The sequence below is a fragment of the Lactuca virosa genome, chromosome 1, assembly GCF_052849685.1.
Source record: "Lactuca virosa cultivar CGN04683 chromosome 1, Lactuca_virosa_CGN04683_v6, whole genome shotgun sequence".
Lineage (NCBI taxonomy): Eukaryota > Viridiplantae > Streptophyta > Magnoliopsida > Asterales > Asteraceae > Lactuca > Lactuca virosa.
Window position 1 is genome coordinate 154,892,615 of NC_136426.1, and position 24,661 is coordinate 154,917,275.

General features: G+C 38.3%; 1 pseudogene; it reads right to left on the reverse strand.

The window, feature by feature from the left end:
- Positions 1–19,913: 19,913 nt before the first annotated feature.
- LOC145122436 (F-box/FBD/LRR-repeat protein At1g13570-like) lies at positions 19,914–22,079 on the reverse strand (annotated as a pseudogene).
- Between the last annotated feature and the right edge of the window lie 2,582 nt (positions 22,080–24,661).

Consider the following 24,661-nt stretch of genomic DNA (forward strand, 5'->3'; position numbering starts at 1 on the left):
CATAACGCTGGACCCTATAGACTTTCGAATATCTGATCCTACCCTAAGCCCCCAATCAAACAAGAATAGAACATAAGTCCAAACCAAACATTCTCAGGCTATAAGATCTTAATTATGTATAACCATGATGCATACACTAAGCAACTACAGTAATGATGTCAATCTCATATAAAGGAAACCCTAGGCTAGCAGGCATCATGTAATCAGACAATTCTATCATGCAATTCTTGAAGATCCCTAGCCTAGTACTAACATGCTGTTCTAACATATCATAATATCAAATAACCGTATGGTATTTTGGGGCTTACTTACTGGCTCCGACTGATCGTACACCCTGCATCCTCCTTTGATATTTTGAAAACCTTTTTGAAAAATCATTTTGGAAACCTTTCTGAAAATCATTTGAAAACCTTTTCCTTATTTTGAGACTGGATTCACACAAGTGTTCCTCCAAATCACTCAAACCAAGGCTCTGATACCAACTTGTAACACCCATAAAAATCAAGCCAATTAAAAACTTTTTCAAACATCTAAAAGCCATTAGTTATTACAAAATATTTTCAAAATAGTTTAATATCAGAGTATCCCAGAAACCATAAGTCCAAAACATGAGGATGTGTACGGTCACGCCTTCGCCTTGACAAGTCATGTGAAGCACCTGAAACAATAAACTGAAACCGTAAGCACAAAGCTTAGTGAGTTACCCCCAAAATACCGATACACATACAGTCCAATAACACATGTACAACTAACAGCACATAACGGGTCCACAGCTTTACAGACTGGAATACCCTTGGCCCCATAGTGTGAGTCTAGATTGCCTACCGGGCCCACATCTCACATCTAGATTGCCACCGAGCCCACAATACGAGTTTGGATTGCCTACCGGGCCCACAACTCGTATCTGGAATGCTCCTAGGGTTTGTTGGCTACCGTACGGAGCAGTACAACCTCAACCCATCCCACATAACATGTCGACATGTAACAGATAAATGCACATACCAATAATCAATAATATCACAGGTAGTCCTACAGGCCTACCAAACTAGCATATCCAACTAGCATGCATATCTAACACATACTTATCATAACAACTACGAGGATATCAATCCAATGGGCCGTCCTTGGTGCCTTATACCTCTTAGTATAGTGAGTATAACTCACCTGGCACTGCTGAAGTCCCACAGATAAAACTCCAACTGCTGGTTGACAGATTCCCGAACTGTCATCATCAAACAATAACCAATTAATAATTGGGTTCCAAGCCCAAAGTCCAACTCACACTCCAAAGGCCCAAAAGTCAAGCAATCGGCGAAAGCCCAACATATGGCCTAATTTTCTAAATTGGGCCCAGACCTCTACATGGTCTTTCCTTAAGGCCCATCTGTTTATTCTAGTCCAAACTCTTGGTATTCCCATGGCCCAATATCACATAATCATAAAGGCCCAATTATGGCCCGTCAATGGCCCAATTTTCCAAATTGGGCCCAAGACTCTCACATGGGTTTATCTTAAAACCCATATAATTATTTAGTCCATTTACTTATTCTTGGAAAGCCCATTAATAGTCCAATCACCAAAGCCCAATGGAAAGGCCCAACACAAAGCCCAAGTGAAATTAGGGTTTCACATAAAATGACAATTAGGGTTAAGTATTTCTCACTTAACCTATTAAGGACTTAATCCATTAAGTCCCTCACTCTAGTAAATAAGTCTTATGGTGGGATTGGGTGTAATTCACAATTCCAATGGCCCACATGTGGGTCCCAATAAGTCTAAGGCCCATAAATCCAATGTTAGGGTTTTCCAAACCGTAATTAAGGTTTCCAACTCCATCTTAGCCCAATAGGCCCAAAAGCTAGGTCCTTTGATCAATTAGGGTTCATTAGGCCCATTAGGGCTTCATTGGGCCCATTAGGGTTTCAAGCATCCCAAACGAATCAAACACAACAAGGCAAAGCACACCGCCACCCGACACGGCGGCCGGTGGCGGTAGGAGGCGGTAGCTACCACCCTACCGTTCTTTTCCATTATCCATTATTGATTACATCAAACAACACAAAACCCAATTAACACACACACTAAGCTAACACACCCACCCCCCCCCCCCCGCCACACACACACATATACAACCACCCTTGTGGGGGTCGGTGGTGGTTCATGGTGGCAGCACCACCTCACGGTGGTTGCGGTGGCTATCCTCGATTCTCCGGCTATACATAACACACACACATACTTCAGATTACATAATACTCTCCAGCCACCCACCTGGTGGCTCAAGGCGGAGCAACGACGACTTTAGGATGGCAGTGGTGGCGGCCATGGTGGTTCTTCCTCGATCTCCGGCCAGCATCACACGCATCCGACTTCTCGGTTCCATCAACACACATCTACAAACACCATACGACATGGAGTACTGAGAACACAACCATGTCAGCTACTTTGGGAGGCAGGCGGCAAAGAAAATGAGCAACAACAGTGGCTATCGGCCGCATCTCACGGTTTTCCGGCGACCCAAGCGAAACCCTTGCTGTTCACGACATCACAGGCGGCAGGAATGAGTGTGGCATTCCGACGTCGGCGTCCACGGCTAAAAATGGTCTTCGACGGTCCACAACAGCGAAAGAAACACGACACGGTTTGTGGTCCATGCCGGCGACGGAAACATCTACAGGTTGGATGGCCGATGGCTCGCATCAACGGTTATGGAGGGGTGACGGCTGGAGAGGAAAGATGGTGAAGGTGGCGGCTGCAGATGGTGTTATTAGGGTTAGGGCATGGGCAATGGAATAGTTTTATGCCCAATCCATACAAACTATGGACCAAATTGACAGAATTAGTCCCTCCTCCTCCCTTTTCTTTCAAAACCAATCCTTAATTTAGCCTTTAAACCCCTGCTCCCATAATTCTTTTTGATATAAGTCCAAAAGTTACAAAACAACCCCTCCTCTACAAATTATTCCCAATTAAGATCCATAAATTACCATTTCTACCGTGGCTTCAAGAATCCTTCTCATAATAAGTCTGATATTTACTCTTTAACCCTCGGAACTCAAAAGTATATCATTTGGCACCCTGAAAGCAACACCCTACTAATTATTATTTGTTTTGGGGCTATAATAATAAAATTACTTCTCGGGGGTTCCGGGTTTATTATTTAATTATTCTATTTTAAACGGGATGTTACAATATTTCCCACCTAACCCAACCTTGCAGGTAAATGGGTTGTAACCAGGTTGAGCCGTTTATGTAAGTCCCAACCCAACCTATTAAATAAATGGGTTAAACCTGGGTTAACTCATTTAAAATAAAAACATTGTACAAATTAACTAAAGTTGAAAGTATAATAAAAGCACAATCCCAATTCATAAAAACAAAAAATTGTTCAAATAACATTAAATATGTGTAATTTCGAACTGATTTTGAAGAGTGACTAGTGTTGTTAATTTAAAAAAAAATAGGAATTAGGATTGCATTTTTTAAAACATAAATAATATTACAAATATGTAATTTATAAATTAATACTTAGATTAATATGTGGTACTATTTAAATAATTATTAAATTAAATATATATTAAAGTTAAATGGGTTGGTGAGTTGAAAACGGGTTGACGACATTTACCCAACCCAACCTATTTAATTAAATGGGTTTGGTGGGTTGACGCATTTATCCTAAATGGGTTGAAAATTTCAACCCAATCTGCTAATTTTGGGTTGGGTTCGGATTGGGTTGGTGGGCTGGGTCGATTTTTTCCAGCTCTACAATTTTCCATCCCTATTATCTTCCTTATTCTTAAGAATCTTCCCTAAGAATCATCTATTCTTTATTAATTCATTCCTAAGGATTGTCTTAAGGAATAGGCACAAAGTCCATCTCTGTCAGGGTTTATCTAACAGGTACTAAGTCTATAGCTATCAGTGTTAACCATTAGGCACAAAGTCCATAACTGCTAATGTTCATCTATAGGGCACTAAATCCATAGTTGCCAACGTTTATCTAATAGGTACTAAGTCCGTATCTGCCAACGTTTATCTTATAGGCACTATGTCCATAGTTGCCAACATTTATCTAATAAGCACTAAGTCCATAGCTGCCAATGTTCATTTGTAAGGCACTAAATCCATAGCTGTCAGGGTTTTTAGAGTACATCTGGTGAACATGTTGTTCAAAAACACCTACAGGTTGCAATCCTGCTAGCATTCCACTCGACTGTCTAGAATAGTCTGTGGTCGTCATCTATACTATGGTAGATGAATTGATCAACTTCAAAGTCAAGGCTTCTCATCATCTTACACCTCTCAACATCTATATCATCTTTCATCTTTCACCTTTTACATCATCTTTCATCTACCCATCTGTACCCAATATATTTATAGGTATAAAAATACATATATACAGTTTAAATCAAATAAACATGTATAAATCATTCATCCAACATAGATACATATAATATGCACACACAACATATAGTTTATATTAAATACTTCATATCTATGTGTAAGATAAAGTAACTATGCACTCACTTGTTAAAGTGACGACTCGAATATGGGCAGCGCTTCACTTCTAACAATTTTCTTTTCCATCGACAAAACCTAGTATCATTATTACTAATTTTTAGTCTAATATTTATTGCGACTAATTATTAGTCTAGATTCATCATTAACTCAAAGTCTACTTCAAGATCAATCAAGTAAGGAACAACGAGGTAGAATCATATCGGAGGTAGGGTCCATTTCGTATACGAAGTATACTGTTTGGAAAACACACTTTAAACACCTCACTAAATCACAACCTCGACATCATCCCCGTAAGTAGATCAATCAGTATAAAACTTTGAATCACTGATAAATCTTGTTTATAGGTTCATAATAACGATAATGAACTTAAATATAAGTTATACTTGAAGTAGCGTAAGCATAACTCACTTACAAGGGGGTTTAGCGAGGAATCGGGCTCTGCGCGGGCAGAACTTCTGAGCTGAAAGCTCTTCTTCTCGGGGCCTTCTGGCGCTCCGGAACTTGCCTCTAAGACCTTAGGGTGTCAGGGAAGGAAAAAGGGTTATGGGGGTGTTTGAGAGAGAGTGGGATATGAATGGTGTGAGAAAATGAGGAAGAAATGGGTTCTATTTATAGGCTGGGCGGAGGGTTGAACGTTGGGCGTTCCCTAGATGAATGTTGGGTGTTTCCTAGCTGAATGTTGGGTGTTTCCTAGCTGAATGTTGGGCGTTTGTGGCCAGGTGTCGGTGGGCATTCCCTAGATGAATGTTGAACGCTGGGTGTTCTCTAGATGAATGTTGGGCGTTCCCTAGTTGAACGCTAGTCGTTCGGTGGTAGTGGATGGTCGGGGATGGTGTGTGGCGGGGTGATGGGTTATGGGTGGTGGTGATGGGTTGTAATGCCCGCGGATTCGGGCCGGTCAATTTAGAAACAATAAGCGTTAAAAACAACTTTTTCATAGAAGATTATTTAGAATAACTAATCTTAACTAGGTTATAGTATATGTCATTAGGGTTCCGTACATATAAAGAATGTTGAAATCCGAGTTATAACGAAGAAGTTATGACTCGTCGAAGTTTTACGGCTAAGCTGGCACGACACCGCGTAACGTAAAAAGTGAATTTTTGATAAATTACTTTTTAGCCTTAAGGATCTAAACAAAAGTCGTAGTATATGTTAAACCGAGAGCGTGCATAAAAAGAACGTCCAAATCTGACTTCGTATGAGGAAGTTATGATTTTTCTAAGATTTAGCATAGTAGTGCACAACCCGGAATTCGAATTTTAGTTCGATCGATTTTTAGCCGACACAACCAAAATGAGAATTGAAGATCTCAGTAATAGGAGTTCAACGATAAAAAGACAGTAGAAAACGGAGTCTGTATGTAGAAGTTATGAATTCTACACAGTGGTTAATAGTGTAATCCTCTCATACCGTTAAATTTAAAATCGGTCGAGAATTAGCCGATGGGGTCAAAAGGAAAGTTTTAGAGTACGTCCCCACCTACACGTGGATATAAAGAACGTCGAAAACGCAACTCGTATGTGAAAGTTATGGAATTTCGAAGACGGAAGGGTGTTACTGCGAAGGGGTGACATGGTTTAATCTGGACCATTGCTTCCTCCCCACGCCTTAGCACCAGATGGTCACACCTGGCCCCAAATCGACGAGTTGGAGGCTCAAATTCGACGAGTTGAGCCATTTTTCATCCTATAAATAGAGGCGCAAATCACTTAATTTCTCATACTATTCTAACCTATTCTCTCCCAACACCCCCAAACCCTCAAGGCTTTTCCCTAACACTTCCTATGTTTTAGAGGCGAGTCCCAGAGCGCTAGAAGGCTCCGAGAAGAAGAGCTTCGACTCAGAAGTTCTTCCCCTGCAGAGCCCGATTCCTAGCCAAACCCCCGGTAACCGAGATATGCTTACCCTACTTTAAGTATAACTTATGTTTAAATTTAGTATTGTTATTATGAACTTATAATCAATATATAAGCTAGTATTATGACTTATATAAGTGTCGTTATAATATATTTTTAACTACTCGCGGTACATGGAATCCGATTTGAAGGGCCGCCTGGCTTGTTGGATTTCAAAAGTGCTATAATGTCAAAATGATCCTGCCATCCGGTGTTTCATGTCTGGCCCCTGTCTGTACATAATGGTTGAAAAATATTGTTTAATGCTTATATAATAATAATAATAATAATAATAATAATAATAATAATAATAATAATAATAATACTAAGACTAATAATTAGTCACGAAAAACATTAGACTAAATTCTAGTGGTAATAATATTAGGTTTCGTCGAAGGAAATTATATTGTTAAGAAGCGGAGCACTGTCCGAGTTTGGAGTCATCACTTTAACAAGTGAGTGCATAGTTACTTTCATATTACACAGATATGAAGTATTTAATATAAATTACGTGCTATGTGTTCATATTATCTGTGTTCTCGATATCTATGATGGATGAACAAAATATACATGTTTTATTCAATTTAAACCTTATACGTATTTTATACATATAATTATGATGGGTAAAGATGGGTAGATTAAAGATGAGATGAGACGAGAGATGAAAGATGAGATGAATTATGATAGATGAAAGTTGATATAGATGATGAGAGATGAAAAATGATGAGAAGCGATGACCCCGTCATCTAGCAGAGTATAGATGACAACCACAGACTATTTTAGACAGTGTAGTGGAACAATAGAAAGCTCGCAGCCTGTAGGTGTTGTGAACGATGTTTTCATCAGATGTACTCTGAAAACCCATTGACATGTATTGTGGGTGGACTCCCTAAAATAATATTGTCAATAAAAGAGATAAACCCTGGCAGCTATGAATTTAGTGCCTCACAAACGAACACCAGCAGCTATGGACTTAGTACCTGTTATATAAACCCTGGCAGCGATGGACTTCGTGCTTTTTCCTTAGGACAATCCTTAGGAATAAAGGTTGACGAATAGATGATTCTTAGGGAAGATACTTAAGAATAAAGAAGATAATGGGGATGGTTAATTGGGTGGGTTAATTGTTTGATGATGAAACATAATAACTTTATTATTGTGGGTTAAAAACCCTATTGTGACATCCCCAATTTCACGGCCATAAAAGACCGATTTGTTTATGCTTTGTTTTTAAAATCAGAGTAATCTTTTAACGAAAACAGTTGCGGAATTTGTTCCCAAAACAAAATATGATAAGAATTTATCAAAGCATTTCTTTAAAGAAATGTATTTTCATTATATAACAAAATCTCGGGATGTCATGTTCAATACAGACCAAAAGCATAAACATAACAAAATAGACCTTACAACAGTTCTTCATAACTACTGGCCTATCATCCAAAATCTCTCATTATGTCAGCCAACTTATGCTCTCGTGCCATAACCTGTAATACAAAGAAAACTGAGAGGGTCAGGCTTGGGAGCCTGATGAGCATATAGGGTTTTCAACCCACAATAATATAATTATTATATTCACTTATCAAACAATCAATCCAATTACCCACCCCCATTATCTTCCTTTATTTCTTAAAGATTTACCCTAAGAACCGATTACCCTTCTCCCATTCATTCCTAAGGATTGCCCTAAGGAATTGGCACAAAGTCTAGTGTTGCCAAGGTTCTTAGATTACCTCTGGTGAACACGCAGTTCAAAATAATTAATGAACACCCAGTGAACACACTTCGTTTAATAATACCTAATGAACACCTAGTTCAAAAACACCTAATGAACACTTAGTTCAAATATCCCTGGTGAACACATAGTTCAAAACATCTAGTGAACACTTAGTTCAAATATCCCTGGTGAACCCAATCACCTAAGGAACACAGAGTACGAAAGCTCTTAGTTCAAACAAGGTGATAATAATGTATATCTCGGTCCTGCAAAACCACTAATATTATTAACACATATAAATCATATTTCTAAAACAATCTATCCTATCCCGTCGATCCCCACATACTGACCCTATACAATAACCTTACGAGATCCAGCCTAAGGAATCTATATGAACAACGAACTGACGAAGCTGCTTCGGAAAGTCCCTGGCAGCAAACGAGGATCAATAAAGACAAAAATTGAGGGGAATGGAATAAGTTTCACCATGAAACTTCGTTCGTAAAAGAAAGAACCACAAGACAATTAAGTCAGGGGTAGTTATCTAGATAACAATGCCTAGGCGTGGTCCGAATATCGTGAGGTATTTTACCCCCAGACTCTCCCTATCCAGCATCGAACTTTGCCTAGCAGTGGTCTAAATATCATGAGGTACTTCACCCCCAGACGCACCCTATTCGGCAATACAACACCAGACATACCTAGTAGTGGTCTATTTGATGGGTTTTAGGTACAACAACTAAACTAGAAAACAATTCCTAAGTTCACATGCAACCTACTTTGGATCTATGTTTTAACTATTGAACATACAACTTTGAATTGCAAAACAATAACCCTAGAGGAGAGAGGCTAATTTCGAAATTAACAAACTAGGGTTTAGGAGTTACATACCTTTCAATTGTTATAGCAAACAATTGATAATCCTCTTGATCTTGATCTTGATCTTCTTGGAAGCTTAGCACCACAAATGTAATGCCTCTAATGGAATCACACCCAAGAACTAGCAAGAAGGAAACTTGGAGGAGAGAGGATGGAGAGAGTATGCAATTTCGGCCTTAGGGTTTCTTCCAAAGAAATCAGTACCCAAAATGTGAGCCAGGAGGCTCCTTAAATAGTTGAGGGAACTAGGGTTTAGGGAAAACCCTAGTTATCCTTTGCTTAGGGCCTAAGCAAGACCCAAGGCCTTATCTTGGACCCCTTGGACGAATTCTCTAAGGTTTCCCCTAGGGTTTTCGTCCACCCCCTTCCAAGGGAGTTCTGGATCCTTCCATTCAACTATCAGTTAATTACAAACTAGTCCCTGCACTTTATAATTAATTCTTTTAACCCCAAAATCAATTCTGATTAATTTCTGGCTAACAATTAATTAAACATAATGATTTCTAATTAATATATTAATCCATTAACATATTAATAAATCAATTATATATATATTAATTTATTAATCTTATAAATTAAAATCTCTCCTTTCATAATTTCCTTGTCGAGTTGCTAGGTTGAGGGCAACCCAAAAGGACTGTGCTGCTATCAATTCAAGTACATACCAATTATAGTTAATGGGCTTAGACACCTAATCCAACAGTCTCCCACTTGGATAAGTCTGTAACTATAATTGCTAGTATGCCTTCTAAATTTGACCAGCAAATTGTAGCTTCCAAAAAGCTGCTGCCGAACTCTGACCCAGTCAGTTACGTGTCCTAAGATAAGTGATCATATAACCCTTCGTTCTGCTTGATATCCCCAGACAAAAGACATGGAATGTAATCAATCTGTTTGTCCAGAATCTATGTTTCCCGATTCCTGATTTGTGATGATGTAGGACTTCTAATCGAACACATCAATTTAGTCCTGGCTGGGCCCAGCACATAAGTCAACACCAAATCATCGAGGGGCCCACAAATATCGCTTTTCCTGTTAGGGCAAAAGGAACGAATAAACGTTGACTCATATGCTTGTATCTTTTACTCATCAAATTATGCATGACAATACGTTTTATAACACCAAGTTACTGATGCGTTTTCGTATCACCAATGTATGACCGACTTGTAAATCACAACTCATATATCTTCGTTTCAAGATTACAAGATATTATCGTCTCAGTATTACTCGTGATGAATTCCATGAAGTAATACTCTGAGCGAGGGTTTATCCAATACTCAAATCTCAATTTCTGAGTACTCATGAACGTTGCATCAATTCTATTGCCATGTCTATCCTTAGACAATCTGCAATCCAATTCATGACAGTCTTAATTCACTACTTACTTCCAAGAGTACGAGCGACTGTGGAGTTTGAATAATCTCATTATTCAGGAAGTAAAACATGCAAAAATGAAACACAATAATAAACAATTGGCAAAAGGTAGTAGCCAAACTTATAAATAATACTTTATTATTTAATCACCAAAAGTCAATTACATTTACTTTGTTACAAGTTTCAAAAACTAATCTAACTACTAAAACTAATATCATCTTTCAGTCCTATGCTCCGAGCATGCTGAATATGCTTAGCCCTACTCATACCCTTTGTGAGAGGATCTGCTGGGTTATCTTCAGATGACACCCTCTTTACTATAAGATGGCCTTCTTCTACTCTATGTCTGATGAAATGATACTTTCTGTCGATATGTCTGGTCTTACCATGATCTCTCGGTTCCTTTGTCAAGGCAACCGCTCCTTCATTATCGCAGAACAGTTCCATAGGCTCCTGGATGGTTGGAACAACTCCGAGATCTTCGATGAAGTTCCTCAACCAAGCTGCTTCTTTCGACGCTTCACTCGCTGCTATGTACTCTGATTCACAAGTAGAATCAACCACCGTATCTTGCTTGGAACTTTTCCAAGTAACTGCTCCTCCATTCAGTAAAAATACCCAGCCTGATTGAGAACGGAAGTTATCTCTATCCGTCTGAAAGCTGGCATCACTGTAACCATCTACTCTCAAAGTATCACTGCCACCAAGCACAAGAACCCAGTCCTTTGTCCTTCGCAAATACTTGAGTATATTCTGAACTGCTATCCAATGAGCTCTACCTGGGTTTCCCTGATAGCGACTCACCATGCTCAAAGCAAATGCCACATCAGGGCGAGTACATGTCATAGCGTACATGATCGATCCGACAGCGGAAGCATAAGGTACACGACTCATGTCATCTATTTCAACATCTGTACTCGGGCATTGAGTCTTACTCAATTTGGTATTGCTCTGGATAGGTAGCTCTCCCTTCTTGGAATTTTCCATACTAAACCTCTTTAGTACCTTATCCAAGTATGTGCTCTGACTAAGTCCAATTAGTCTCTTCTTTCTATCTCTCAATATTCTAATCCCAAGAATATAGGCAGCTTCTCCAAGGTCTTTCATGGCAAAACACTTTCCAAGCCAAGACTTAACTTCTTTCAGGGTTGGAACGTCGTTACCAATGAGTAATATGTCATCGACATATAACACCAGAAAAGTTACTTTACTCCCACTAGCCTTGATATACACACAAAACTCATCTTCACTTCTAGAGAAACCAAACTCTTTGACTTTCTCATGGAAGCAAAGATTCCAACTGCGAGATGCTTGTTTCAATCCATAAATGGATTTCTCAAGCTTGCACACTCTATTGGGGAACTTTGCATCAACAAAACCCTCTGGCTGACTCATGTAAACATCTTCAGCCAACTTCCCATTAAGGAAAGCAGTTTTGACATCCATCTGCCAGATTTCATAATCATGAAAGGCAGCTATGGCGAGCAATATCCTAATAGATTTAATCTTAGCTACTGGTGAGAAGGTCTCATCATAGTCAACCCCTGGGGTTTGAGTGAAACCTTTTGCAACCAGTCGAGCCTTGAATGTGTGCACATTTCCATCCATGTCTGTCTTCTTCTTGAAGATCCATTTGCACCCAACTGTCTTGCGACCTGGTGCACTATCAACCAAATTCCAAACTTGGTTGTCATACATGGACTTAATCTCGCTGTCCATTGCCTCTTTCCACTTGGAAGCCTCTGGGCCTGCCATTGCTTCCTTATAAGTGACTGGTTCATCTAAGTTTACCAGTGTTCTGTCACTTATGAATGTGTCACCATCTGAAGTAATATGAAAACCATACAACTCAGGTGGCACACTCACCCTAGTGGATCTTCTAAGAGGTAATGAGTTATCAATTGGTTCAACAGGAACTGTTTCCTCTAGTTGAGTGCTAGTGTCATCTAAGGTTCCTTCATTGGCTGACTCTTGAATTTCTTCAAGGTCAATAGTGCTCCCACTGTCCTCTTTGAATATGAGCTCTCTTTCAAGAAAGACTCCTCTTCGTGCTACAAAGACCACGTTCTCACTAGGCCTGTAGAACAAATATCCAAAAGACTGCTTTGGGTAACCAATGAAAACACATTTCTCACTTCTAGCTGCTAGCTTGTCGTGAGTCTCTCGTCTTACGAAAGCTTCACAACCCCAGACTTTAATATGTGCTAACGAGGGAACTTTCCCTGTCCACATTTCGTGATGGTGTTTTGGCAACCTTCTTTGTAGGACAAGATTGAGGATATGGGCGGTTGTCTCTAAGGCATACCCCCAGAAGTGAATAGGAAGCGAAGCACGACTCATCATAGAACGAACCATGTCTAACAAGGTTCGATTACGCCTCTCAGCTACACCATTTAACTGTGGTGTCCTAGGAGGAGTTAATTGTGAGACTTTCCCGCATTCTTTCAGATAGTCGTTGAACTCGATACTAAGATACTCCCCGCCTCTATCGGATCTAAGTACCTTTATCTTCCTGCCCAATTGATTTTCGACCTCATGCTTAAACTCTTTGAACTTTTCAAAGGTTTCTGACTTATGTTTGATTAAGTAGATATAGCCATATCTGCTATAATCATCAGTGAAAGTCACATAGAATCGATTAGCATCCCTTGTAGTTGATCTGAAGGGCCCACACACATCTATGTGTATGAGATCCAACTGACCTTCACCTCTTTCACAAGACCCTGTGAATGGTGATTTTGTCATCTTTCCCAAAAGACAAGATTCACACATATCATCTGATTTTAGGTCAAATGATTCCAACACTCCATCCTTTTGGAGTTGGGCTATGCGTTTCTTGTTAATGCGTCCAAGACGACAATGCCACAAGCATGCCTTGTCTACACTATTAGACAAGTCAATATTAAATACACTATTTCCTAAGCTATCAACACAAGTCACTGTTTCATACACACCATCACAAGGTAAAGCTTCAAATACAAAAACACCATTCTTATAAACAGAAATTGAACCATTCAAATCATTAAAAGAATATTTAAAACCTTGTATGAACAATGAATGAAATGAAATAATGTTTCTCGTCATCTCAGACGAATAGCAACAATTTAATAAATCTAATCTAACATCATTACTAAGCAAAAGTTGATAAACTCCGATCTTGGTCACTGCTGAAGACTTCTTGTTTCCCATGATCAAGTTTATCCTTCCTCGCTCTATCTCCTCACTTTCTTTTAGCCCCTGTAAATCAGAACAGATGTGAAAACCACATCCTGTATCAAGGACCCATGAACGAGAAGATAATGAGTTATTAGAAGAAATAGTGTAAATACCTGCTGAAGATGGCTTCACTTTGCCATCTTTGATATCCTGCAGATATTTTGGGCAGCTTCTCTTCCAGTACCCTTTGTCATTGCAATAAAAGCAATCTGCATCTTTTGGATCAGAAACATGGGGAATGGTAGCATTGGGCTTAGCCTTTGGGCCATTACTAGATGACCCAGCTTGAGCCTTGTTCTTCCAGTTTTGCTTAGGAGGACCTTTCCTTTTTTTCCCCTTTCCCTGTCCAATAGCCAAGACAGGGGCACTTGCAGGAGTGGAGGCCATACTTTTACCCTTCATCCCTGCTTCAGCTGTCTGCAACAAGTTGTGCAATTGGGCCAGTGTCTGCTCAGTGTTGTTCAAATGGTAAGTTAGAATAAACTGACCATAACAAGCAGGTAATGAGTTCAAGACCATGTCAATGGCCAATTCCTCATCAAAGTGAATGTTGAGCTTGACCAAACGCTCTATGTAGCGTTGCATTCTTTGCACATGAGACACAACTGACTCCCCTTCTTTCATCTTGCAAGCCATGAGTGACTTGACTACTTCAAACTTTTCTTGACGAGCTCGCTTATGGTACTTTTCCATAAGGTCCTTGTTCATCTCAAAGGGCCAGTAGTCCTCATAGTACCTCTGCAGTTCTGGGGACATAGTTGCCACCATGATGCATGCCACTTTGGTAGCATCATCGTAATGTTTCTTGTAGGCAGCAAGATCTTCAGGAGTAGCTTCATTCTCATCAAGCTCTTTGAGCTCCTTTTCAAGAACATATTCTTTGTTCTCGAAACGAAGAGCCATCTTGATGTTGCGCATCCAATCGTTATAGTTTGAGCCATCCATAACGACTTTGGAGCATATATTGAGCAAAGAGAAGTTTTGGTTGGAGGAGGACGAAGCAGAAGTGTTTCCAGGAGTAGACATCTGAAAAAAAGAAAGTTTTAGTTAGATTTCAAGATACCTTAATAGAATAACCCAAAGATATAATATCAAGGTTAGGATCCAACTATGAAGATTCACAACTTAGAAATGGGATGCCGAGATCCAAGTGCAAATTTCATAAAGGTAGGTGAATGACGATTCACCAATTCCACCATTAGACGAAACAAACGAAGTGAAATTCCTAATTCTTTTGAGATACATTGAAACTATTCAATGGCATGTTTTAATCTCAGATTATGCTCTTCTATTTGTGACTGGGATGCCGAGGATCACAAACAAGATGTGAATAACCATGCAAATGTGCTTGGTAACCTCATTGTCTTTATCATTAACTATTGATGTGCTGGTAAACCACACACGCTCCATCAAAATGACAATTATGAGATACCCATTACTACTCTTTATTAGTGCCTTTTAGTGTGTTGGTTAACCACACACGCTCCACTAACGACCAATAAAGCATAATGTGCAATTTCATGGATTAGCATACTTTCCACATTTTTTCTAAAGTAACTAGAGTTGGGATTTTGAAAATTATGTTCTATTACTTTCTTTAATATCATTATACTTTTAATGAGAAGTAGTTGTCCTATCAAATCCGTTCTGCTAACGACCCTCCACTAATCAAGGAAGCGGTGGGTGAGAGTGGACACCCATTCAACTACCATTTTATAGGCAGTTTCCTTATACCCCCCTTATAGATTAGCTTCGTGAATGAGGCATACTAGCGATTTGACTGACCATATTCTTATACATATATAATATTAAACTTTTAATTATAATATATATAAGGTGTGTTTTAAAACATTTTAAAACTTCAAGGGTTTATAAATTTCGAAATTTAAGCTATTAAATTTAAATTTAAATAAACCAATTAACTAGATTTAATATTTATCTTTTAATTAACTATTAATCAAATTATTAAATCTTGTAAGGATTATCTAATTAAATTAAACAATTAATTTAATCCTAATCTTTATCCCTCTAGATTTCGAAAATTAGGGTAAAGGATAATTTCCTTATTTTTCTCAATTATCCAATTAGGCAATAATTATCCAATCAAGTAATAATTATCCAAAATAAGATAAAACCCTAAAATAACAAGTAAATTTCGAAATTCAAGGGAGGAGGCTAGAGTTTTCCAAAACCCTAACCCTAATTTTGATTAGGGTTCATGGAGGCTAGGGTTTTTCGAAAAACCCTTTGAACCAAAAACCCTAAAAACGAAAATTTTGGCCTTTAGGGTTTAATGGCTATAAACCCTAATTTGCAATTCAACTATTATAGCAATTCAATTTAAAACAAACAATGGCTCTGATACCACTGATGGGTTTTAGGTACAACAAGTAAACTAGAAAACAATTCCTAAGTTCACATGCAACCTACTTTGGATCTATGTTTTAACTATTGAACATACAACTTTGAATTGCAAAACAAGAACCCTAGAGGAGAGAGGCTAATTTCGAAATTAACAAACTAGGGTTTAAGAGTTACATACCTTTCAATTGTTATAGCAAACAATTGATAATCCTCTTGATCTTGATCTTGATCTTCTTGGAAGCTTAGCACCACAAATGTAATGCCTCTAATGGAATCACACCCAAGAACTAGCAAGAAGGAAACTTGGAGGAGAGAGGATGGAGAGAGTATGCAATTTCGGCCTTAGGGTTTCTTCCAAAGAAATCAGTACCCAAAATGTGAGCCAGCAGGCTCCTTAAATAGTTGAGGGAACTAGGGTTTAGGGAAAACCCTAGTTATCCTTTGCTTAGGGCCTAAGCAAGACCCAAGGCCTTATCTTGGACCCCTTGGACGAATTCTCTAGGGTTTCCCCTAGGGTTTTCGTCCACCCGCTTCCAAGGGAGTTCTGGATCCTTCCATTCAACTATCAGTTAATTGCAAACTAGTCCCTGCACTTTATAATTAATTCTTTTAACCCCAAAATCAATTCTGATTAATTTCTGGCTAACAATTAATTAAACATAATGATTTCTAATTAATATATTAATCCATTAACATATTAATAAATCAATTATATATATATTAATTTATTAATCTTATAAATTAATATCTCTCCTTTCATAATTTCCTTGTCCAGTTGCTAGGTTGAGGGCAACCCAAAAGGACTGTGCTGCTATCAATTCAAGTACATACCAATTATAGTTATGGGCTTAGACACCTAATCCAACACTATTACCGATACACTTTATTAGGCAGTCTACGAAGTTCCCTTAATTACTTCGTGAAAGGAAACACTAACACATGAAGCTCGTCCGATCACTTCATAAAAGAAACGCTGACTCCAAAGATCTTTCAACATAAACTGTATGGGGAAATACTAATAGAGTACTCCCGTACGCTCCCGTAACCGACACACAATAGTGTCAAAAAGACTTTGTACAAGATAGTACTTCTGGCATATTATAGTACCCTGGTATGCGAAGGATCCGTACCCGAGAACATAATAGTACCCCGGCACAAGCAGCACCTAAAACACAAAGCTTTGAAAAAGGACTTCGTACATAAAATGTACTTCTGTACGTAGGACGTACTCCACCTATCATCGATCTCACCACACACGTACTCTTAATAAGAGGCTTCCCAATGTCCAAACTTAATTTAACTAACCATCCCTTTTTAAGTCTTAACCCATCACCAGGCAAACCTACAATGCTTATAATCAATTTTCGATACTAACTCCGATTAGGCAATGCTAACTAGTGTATACTTAACACAGAGTTTTAATTAATAATATCATATATTCACATCTTAACACATATTGAACCATAACTGATTCGCACGTTGCATATCATCAAATATATCTAACACGTATTTCGGGCAATAACAAATACTTCACATACATATATATTTAATACTTTAACCAATACTTGTATTAAAATCATGTCCATGAAAGGGACTATGAACATGATACCTTATCGGATGAACACATAGTTCAAAAATACACAATCCGTACTCTCGGATCTAAAACTAACCTCCTGATCTGATCCATACTCCCGGATCTAAAACTAACCTCCTGATCTGATCCATACTCCCGGATCTAAAACAAGTTTATCTCTTTATCCTTTTATCTCATGGTCCAACCCATCTTTTATCACCTACCAACAACCTCATCTACCCATGTTCTACCCAACATATTTGTAGATACAAAATACATACACAGTTTAACTCATTAAAACTTATATAATTTATCCATTCCATAACCATCTCAAATAAGCAACAATATATTATACACATAGCACGTATTTCATAGCAAATACTTAATATTTATGTGTTAGAAGAAAGTGACTACACACTCACTTGATCAGAACATGATCGGGCAGCACTACGGCTTGTAGAAGTAGTATTCTTCGGTGAAACTGTGATCTCTTCACACACCGGGCCTCTCGCGGGCAGAGCTTCAGCTCGGAAACTCTTTTCTTCTCGGGATCTTCGGAACTTCGGGACTTGCTTCGGGTCTCGGGATGATACCAGGGCTTCGGGGGGTTAAAATAAGGCTTAGAGAGGGTATCGGGAGTGAGAGAGTGATAAAGTAGCAACCTAAATCGGCCGCCCTTCGATTTCTATTTATAGGGCTGATTTTATGGATTCACGTCGTGAATATCAAATATTCACGTCGTGAGTTCAGTCGTCATCAGGTGCGTCATCGCAACTTGCGTCTGTCAGGCTCCAGAAGGCGTCAGAAGTCAGTTCACGTCGTGAACACTGTTTTCACGTCGTGAACTCTGACACAACTTTGGGGTTCGTGCCCCGAAATTCAGAATTTCATAACTTTCGCATACGAACTCCGTTTTCAACGTTCTTTATATCGACGCGTAGGTAAAAACAAGATCTACAACTTTCATTTAGACTTTGTCGGCTAATTTTGACTTTACTTTTAATATATTAATAATATATTATTTTTAGTAGGCCGGAACAGGAAAACTCCGTTAGAAATTCATAACTCCTTCATCTGACGTCTGTTTTCGACTGTCTTTTCACCGTTACACTACTATCAACGAGATCTTCGATTCTCGTTTAGATTGTTTCGGCTAGAACTCACTCGATCTTAAAATCGAACTTCAGGCTGCATACTGCTAAGCTGAAACTTAGAAAAATCATAACTTCCTCATACGAAGTCAGATTTGGACGTTCTTTTTATGCACGCTCTCGGTTTAATGTATTCTACGACTTTCGTTTAGATCGCTAAGGCTAAATATCGCTCTATCGTAAATTCATTATTTACGTCGCGCTGTGTCGTGCCGGTTCTGTCGCGAAACTTCGACATGTCATAACTTCTTCGTTATAACTCCGATTTCAACGTTCTTTATATGTACGGAATCCTTGTAACATATACTACAACTTAGTTAAGACTAATCCTCCTAAATAATCTTCTATCAAAAAGCCATTTTTGTTGTTCCTTGTCTCTAAATTGACTAGTCCGGATCTACGGGCGTTACACCTATGTACTCACCAGGTTTCCCAACGAAACTCATTCAGTTTATTTGTATCACAGGTGTCGATACGAAGCTATATTACATTGAGAGATTAAAGGAGATGTAAATCACTAGTGTAAATGAATGTAAGGTCTGTTTATGCTTATGTTTCTGTATTGACAATAACATCCCAAAGTTTTAATATAAACAAAATACATTTCTTAGGAAATACTTTGACAATATATTTATCATGTTTTCTGGAAACAAATTTTGCAATATTATTCTTTAAAAATGAATACTTTTATTTTCAAATAAGCATAAATAATTTTTTTAAAATGACTGTGAATTTGGGATGTCACATGGGTGATGGAGGCGGGTGGTTGTGATGGATGGTGGTGGTGATGGGTGGTGGTTGTGGTGGGTGATCCGAGAGAGAGAGAGAGAGAGAGAGAGAGAGAGAGAGAGAGAGAGAGAGAGATTGTCGATATCATTAATGGTCAACGAAAACACCTCACACTCGTTATAGAAATGCCATTTTGCAATTTTATATAAGAAAACAAAGACATTTTTCCATGAACAAAAAAAGTAAAACAGGTTTTATTTTAGGCAATAAACCCTAAAATTATGATCAGTTTGATTAATGTGAAAAGTATGACGCAATTATTTACAAGTATCAACACACACCATACAGAGGCAAAATAACTCATGGTAATTATTGTTATCAAAATCACCCCACCTCAGACAAGACAAGGAGAATAAAAAAGTAAGAAATAACTTAATATACTTATAATGACGGAATTATAGAGCTAAATTGCAATGTAGTTGAACATTCTTACAAAATTATCTCTCAGGGTTCAAGAGCATAATTTTTACTTTCGATGAGGCTCGAGGGAACAACATAACATCCTTCGCAATGTCAAGTATTTTTAAAGCATCAAGAACTCCTCTTGGTGTGATGGTAATCTCCTCGACAAAAGGGGAATAAGCAAGAAGAAGCTTCAGAAAAAGCAGTTCCGCTCTTGATCCTTCTAAATATTTCATATCCACAGTTTCCAAACGGTTCAATGTACCATCCAAACAGTTTGGGGATTCCAAATGATCTGAAGCTGGTCCCACATCAACTCGAGCCTCCTGAAACAATTTAAAAATGCAACCACAGTTTAGCATCCAACTTTTGCACCATATAAGCAAAATAAATATAGTCTTGGTACTCTGGACTTTACCACCTGCACACGCAGCATATGCATATGCAGGCTTTCCAGATTGGGTGAGTTTCGAATCAAACAAAGAGCACCATGGAGTTGATCCAAATCACCAAGTTCAAAATCTAGCAACCACAGATGCCTTAAACTACCAAGCTCACATGGAAGCAATTTTGGAATCTCTTCTGTAGATAAAAACTGTGAAATTAAAGTTAATTTTTAACTTACCCGATAAACATGAGAATTACATATTGAGGAAGAGCATAAAAAGTTTACCTTAAGAAAATGACTGTCGATACAAAACTTTCTAACTTTAGGCAAGCTACTCAACACCGTGGCCAAATTCATTTTTTCAACTCGTACAAAATTTTGCATGGGCTTCTGCAAAGAAATCACAACGTCAAAAAGGCATGGACTGTCCAATAACCGGAGCAACATGGCATCATGACATGCAATGACAGTCAAATTCCGCAGTTTTATAGCTTTGATGTTGAAATTGTAAACTTTTGTGCACGTTTCCAGGCACAACTTCTTAAGCTGTGGTAGGTTGATCTTAGCTCCACACAACCTAGCACCAAAATCAATATTCTCGAAAAGAAGTTCTTCAAGATTGAGAAATCCTTCAAAATCAAGTGGTGGCTTAAAGAAACAGTTTTCCAGATCCAACTTTCTCAATTCTAGACAAGAATACACATGAGAAGGAAGTTTATAACGTTTATTTGAATTAGTAAGGACGAGGTCCGTGACACTGTTTCTTGATAGGAGTAGCATGAATTGATCGACTTCTTGGAAGCTATCAAGAACTATATTTGGTATATGAAGATAAAATTTCAAGATAGGACCTTTGTGAAAGGTCAAGACTTGGATAATGATCCTTATAAACCCATTACGACCAAAAGCTCCGTTTTTTGCAAACTTTTTAGAAAACTGGTCATCAAAAACCAGCACCCTCATTTTGGTCCATCTGTACCTCCACTTTTTTGATATTATGTTTGTCTTTACAGCATCTTCAATAGGAAGCCGTTCTAAGATCAAGTCTGTCAAGTGTTCTGGCAAGTTACTGATTTTATCTTCCTCACCATAACTGACATCCGTCTTTTTCTTTCTCTCTGTTATTAGATTCACTACAAAAAATTAAAAATGGGATCAAGTAAAGCAAGAATGTTATTCCATAGTTGTATGAGTGTGTCCAACCTAGAGCAATATCAGCTATACATAAGCAAAGCTAGAGGCCATACATAAAGCATCATAAGAAAACTTATCTTATGTCTTATGAAATGCATGAAGAATGATAAAATAACAATTTCAGTCCAATAACGAGGTTCAGGTATGAATGATGGAGGGATTTTCGGTTAATGGGTTTAATGAAAACAGTTAAAGTATATATGGGAATTTAATCGATCATTTACTGGGATACAATTTCTTTCGGGTTCGATTTTGGTCAATCCTACGGCTTCTTCATGCATCAATGGCTTACCCTGCCAAAACGTAACGTAAAACAACCACATAATATACACTCTACTAGCAAAAACTATATACTTGATGTCTTGCAAAGTTAACAACTATTCAATTATTTATGGAACGCATGTAATTAGTAAAATCTTACCACATTCAGTTTCCTGATTTCTGTTTTCCAGTGGATATGTGAGGATTGACAACGACTACGTACCCAAAACAGGGTTTAGGTTTCCTACCGGAATGAGCAAAAGAAAACCTAAACAGCATAACTCAAACAAAATCCCTTTGCAGCACGACATTCAAAGAATAAAAAACATGAAGGTTTATGAAGTTGAAACTTACCCATCGAGGTAAAATGTCGTAGAATTGGGAACTTAGGGTTTACTGTTAACCAACGCCTAAATTAGATTCACAGTAAAGAGCTAATCCCTGTTAAACCCATTATTTATAGTTTTACATGTTATTAATTTGAGTAAATTACATGAATGTGGTTTGGGGTAATATGCACAAATGATCCCTAACTTTTTTTTTTAACTCGGACGATCTCTATGATTTGATTTTGTTGTGTTTTTGTCCCTGCTACTCTTGAAATTACTATATTGCCCTTACTAATTTTTTTTAAAAAAAACATTTTATTAGTTATCAGTTATTGATCAATATATTTAAAATATAAAAGAAATCCTCAAACCCCACCACCACCGCTCTAGACCCTCTGGCCATTTTTCTAATTTATATATTTTCTTCTTCTATTTCTTTTGCAACTCAATCATTGGGAACTATTACTCCTGTCCCTAGTAACATCTGGCATGCCGTCGACACCGATATCCATTAATCTGCATCCGCAGGTAACCATAGGTCGTTGCTACCGTCTACATCAAACCTATTAAAATAATAACATTTATTTATTACAAGATTAACATTGAAATATTTTTTTTCATAATCAAGGTGAGAATGGTAATTTATTAAAGTATATTTGTGAGTGATTTTTATTGCAGTGTTTGTTTTGTCATTATTTACTTCTTCAGGGACTCCGACTCGCTTTTTGGATTCTTACATGGAAGTGCAGATCTTTTACCAGGTTTGGTTAAGGGTTTGATTCGGGTTAGATCGGACTTGAACCAGAGAATTAACCTGATGTATATAATGTTTGTTGAAGGTGTATTCTGGACACAACTTATTTTTTCATCAGAAGATTACTCTCATTTTTCTCTCGTCTCTTCCACCTTGCTTTAGGGTTTCTACTATTGTCTTTCTGTCCAGTTTTTCCTAGTGTTGTAATGGTGTTTTGATCTTGTATCTTTGTTTTTATATGAGTGTGACTGTTTTTATAGGCGATGTAACACCCGGTTTCGAGAAGCTTCCTATTTCAGGAATTATGGGCATTAAATGGTTCAAGTTAGGGCCCTGGAGTTCAAAGGGGTTTGGGTTTTAGACTCATTTTGGTGTGGATCACATAGTTTATGTGATCCAAGCTTTTGGTTTGTGCTTTGTAGTCCAAGGGTATAATGGTAAAAGTGATGCTTCAGACCTTTTCTCGAATTAAGGATTCTAGTTCGGAAGGTTTTAAGTCAAAGGAGATTAGATGGGATTGTAGGGTTTCTCAATACCTTTCCGAGCATATAAAGAATGTTGAAAATGGAGGCGGGACGAATAAGTTATGGTCATCGGAAGTTAGAATGGGAATGAGTTTTGGCCTGTACGTTGGGTGTACATGGCATGTATGTTGGGTGTACTTGGCTTAAGCTGGTCGCGGTGATTCTCTCTAGTACGTTTGGTGTGTGCGTGGCAGGGCCAAACCCTAAATTTTGGATCTTGGACCTTATTTAAAGACCTTAACCTCTTGGAAACCCTTCTTATCTTTAGCCTTCATCCTCTAAAGCACTTCCCTCGAAACCCTAGCCCTATTTGTGAGATTCTTGAGCCCTTTGAATGATTTGGAGTGTTCTTGGTGCATATTGGAGAAGAATGAGCTTATTGGAGAAGTGTTGGTTGGCTTGGAGCTTGTAGATCCAGGCCTTGTTCATCTTGATCTTTCTTTTGGAAGTAAAAAGCTTCAAACTTTATGGCTCTTTAGTGTAGATCTAGTTTTAGGTTATGTTATGATCATGTTTTGGTCCCATGGCTTGGATCTTGTGAGTAGAAGTTCCTCTTGAACCTTTAAGAAACATTTCTAGCCATTTATGAGGTCATTAAGTCATAAATATTGAATCTTGTTGGGTATATCTCCTCTACTCGTGAGTTAGTGGTCTTTTGGTGAAGTTATGAATCTAGGGCCTTGGTTTGGACTCCATTAAGCCATGCAAAGTCATAAGTTAGGAACTTTATTACTTAAGACGTCCCTTAGAATTAGATCTGGGAGTTGGACATTAGGTCTTAAGGTATTAAGAGATTAGAAAGTAGCTTTGGCTTCAGCTGGTGTATGTTGGGCATACCCTCCTAGTACGCTGCGCGTAGCAGGTTTCAACCCATTACCCTTTCTTCAATTAAGCAGTACGTTGTGCATCTTGGGGTCGTACGTGGGGCGTACTCACCAGAAGTCTATATGGCCGTTTTTGGGCCTTGGGTCATTTGGGTTTGGGCAATGGTTAGTTGGGTCAAGTATGGGAAGGATAAAATGGACTTTTACCCTTAGTACGATGGATTATGATTTCGACCTTTGGTTATGGATTATTACCCTGGTTATTGATTAGGATTGATCTTGGATATGTTCAGTGTGAGAAGCTGTGGTAGCAGCAGCTGAGTGTGTGATTTGTTGACATCGGATTGGGTCGAAGGCACCAATGCCAACCCACTGTAATGTGTTATGTAGGATGCTACCTGTCTTTGTGACTCTTGCATGGAATGTTGGCCTGGGCCCATAGGCATGCATGTAGGATTGGGCCCATTGTATGTTAGGCTAGGCCCATTTTATGACGGGATAGGCTCAAT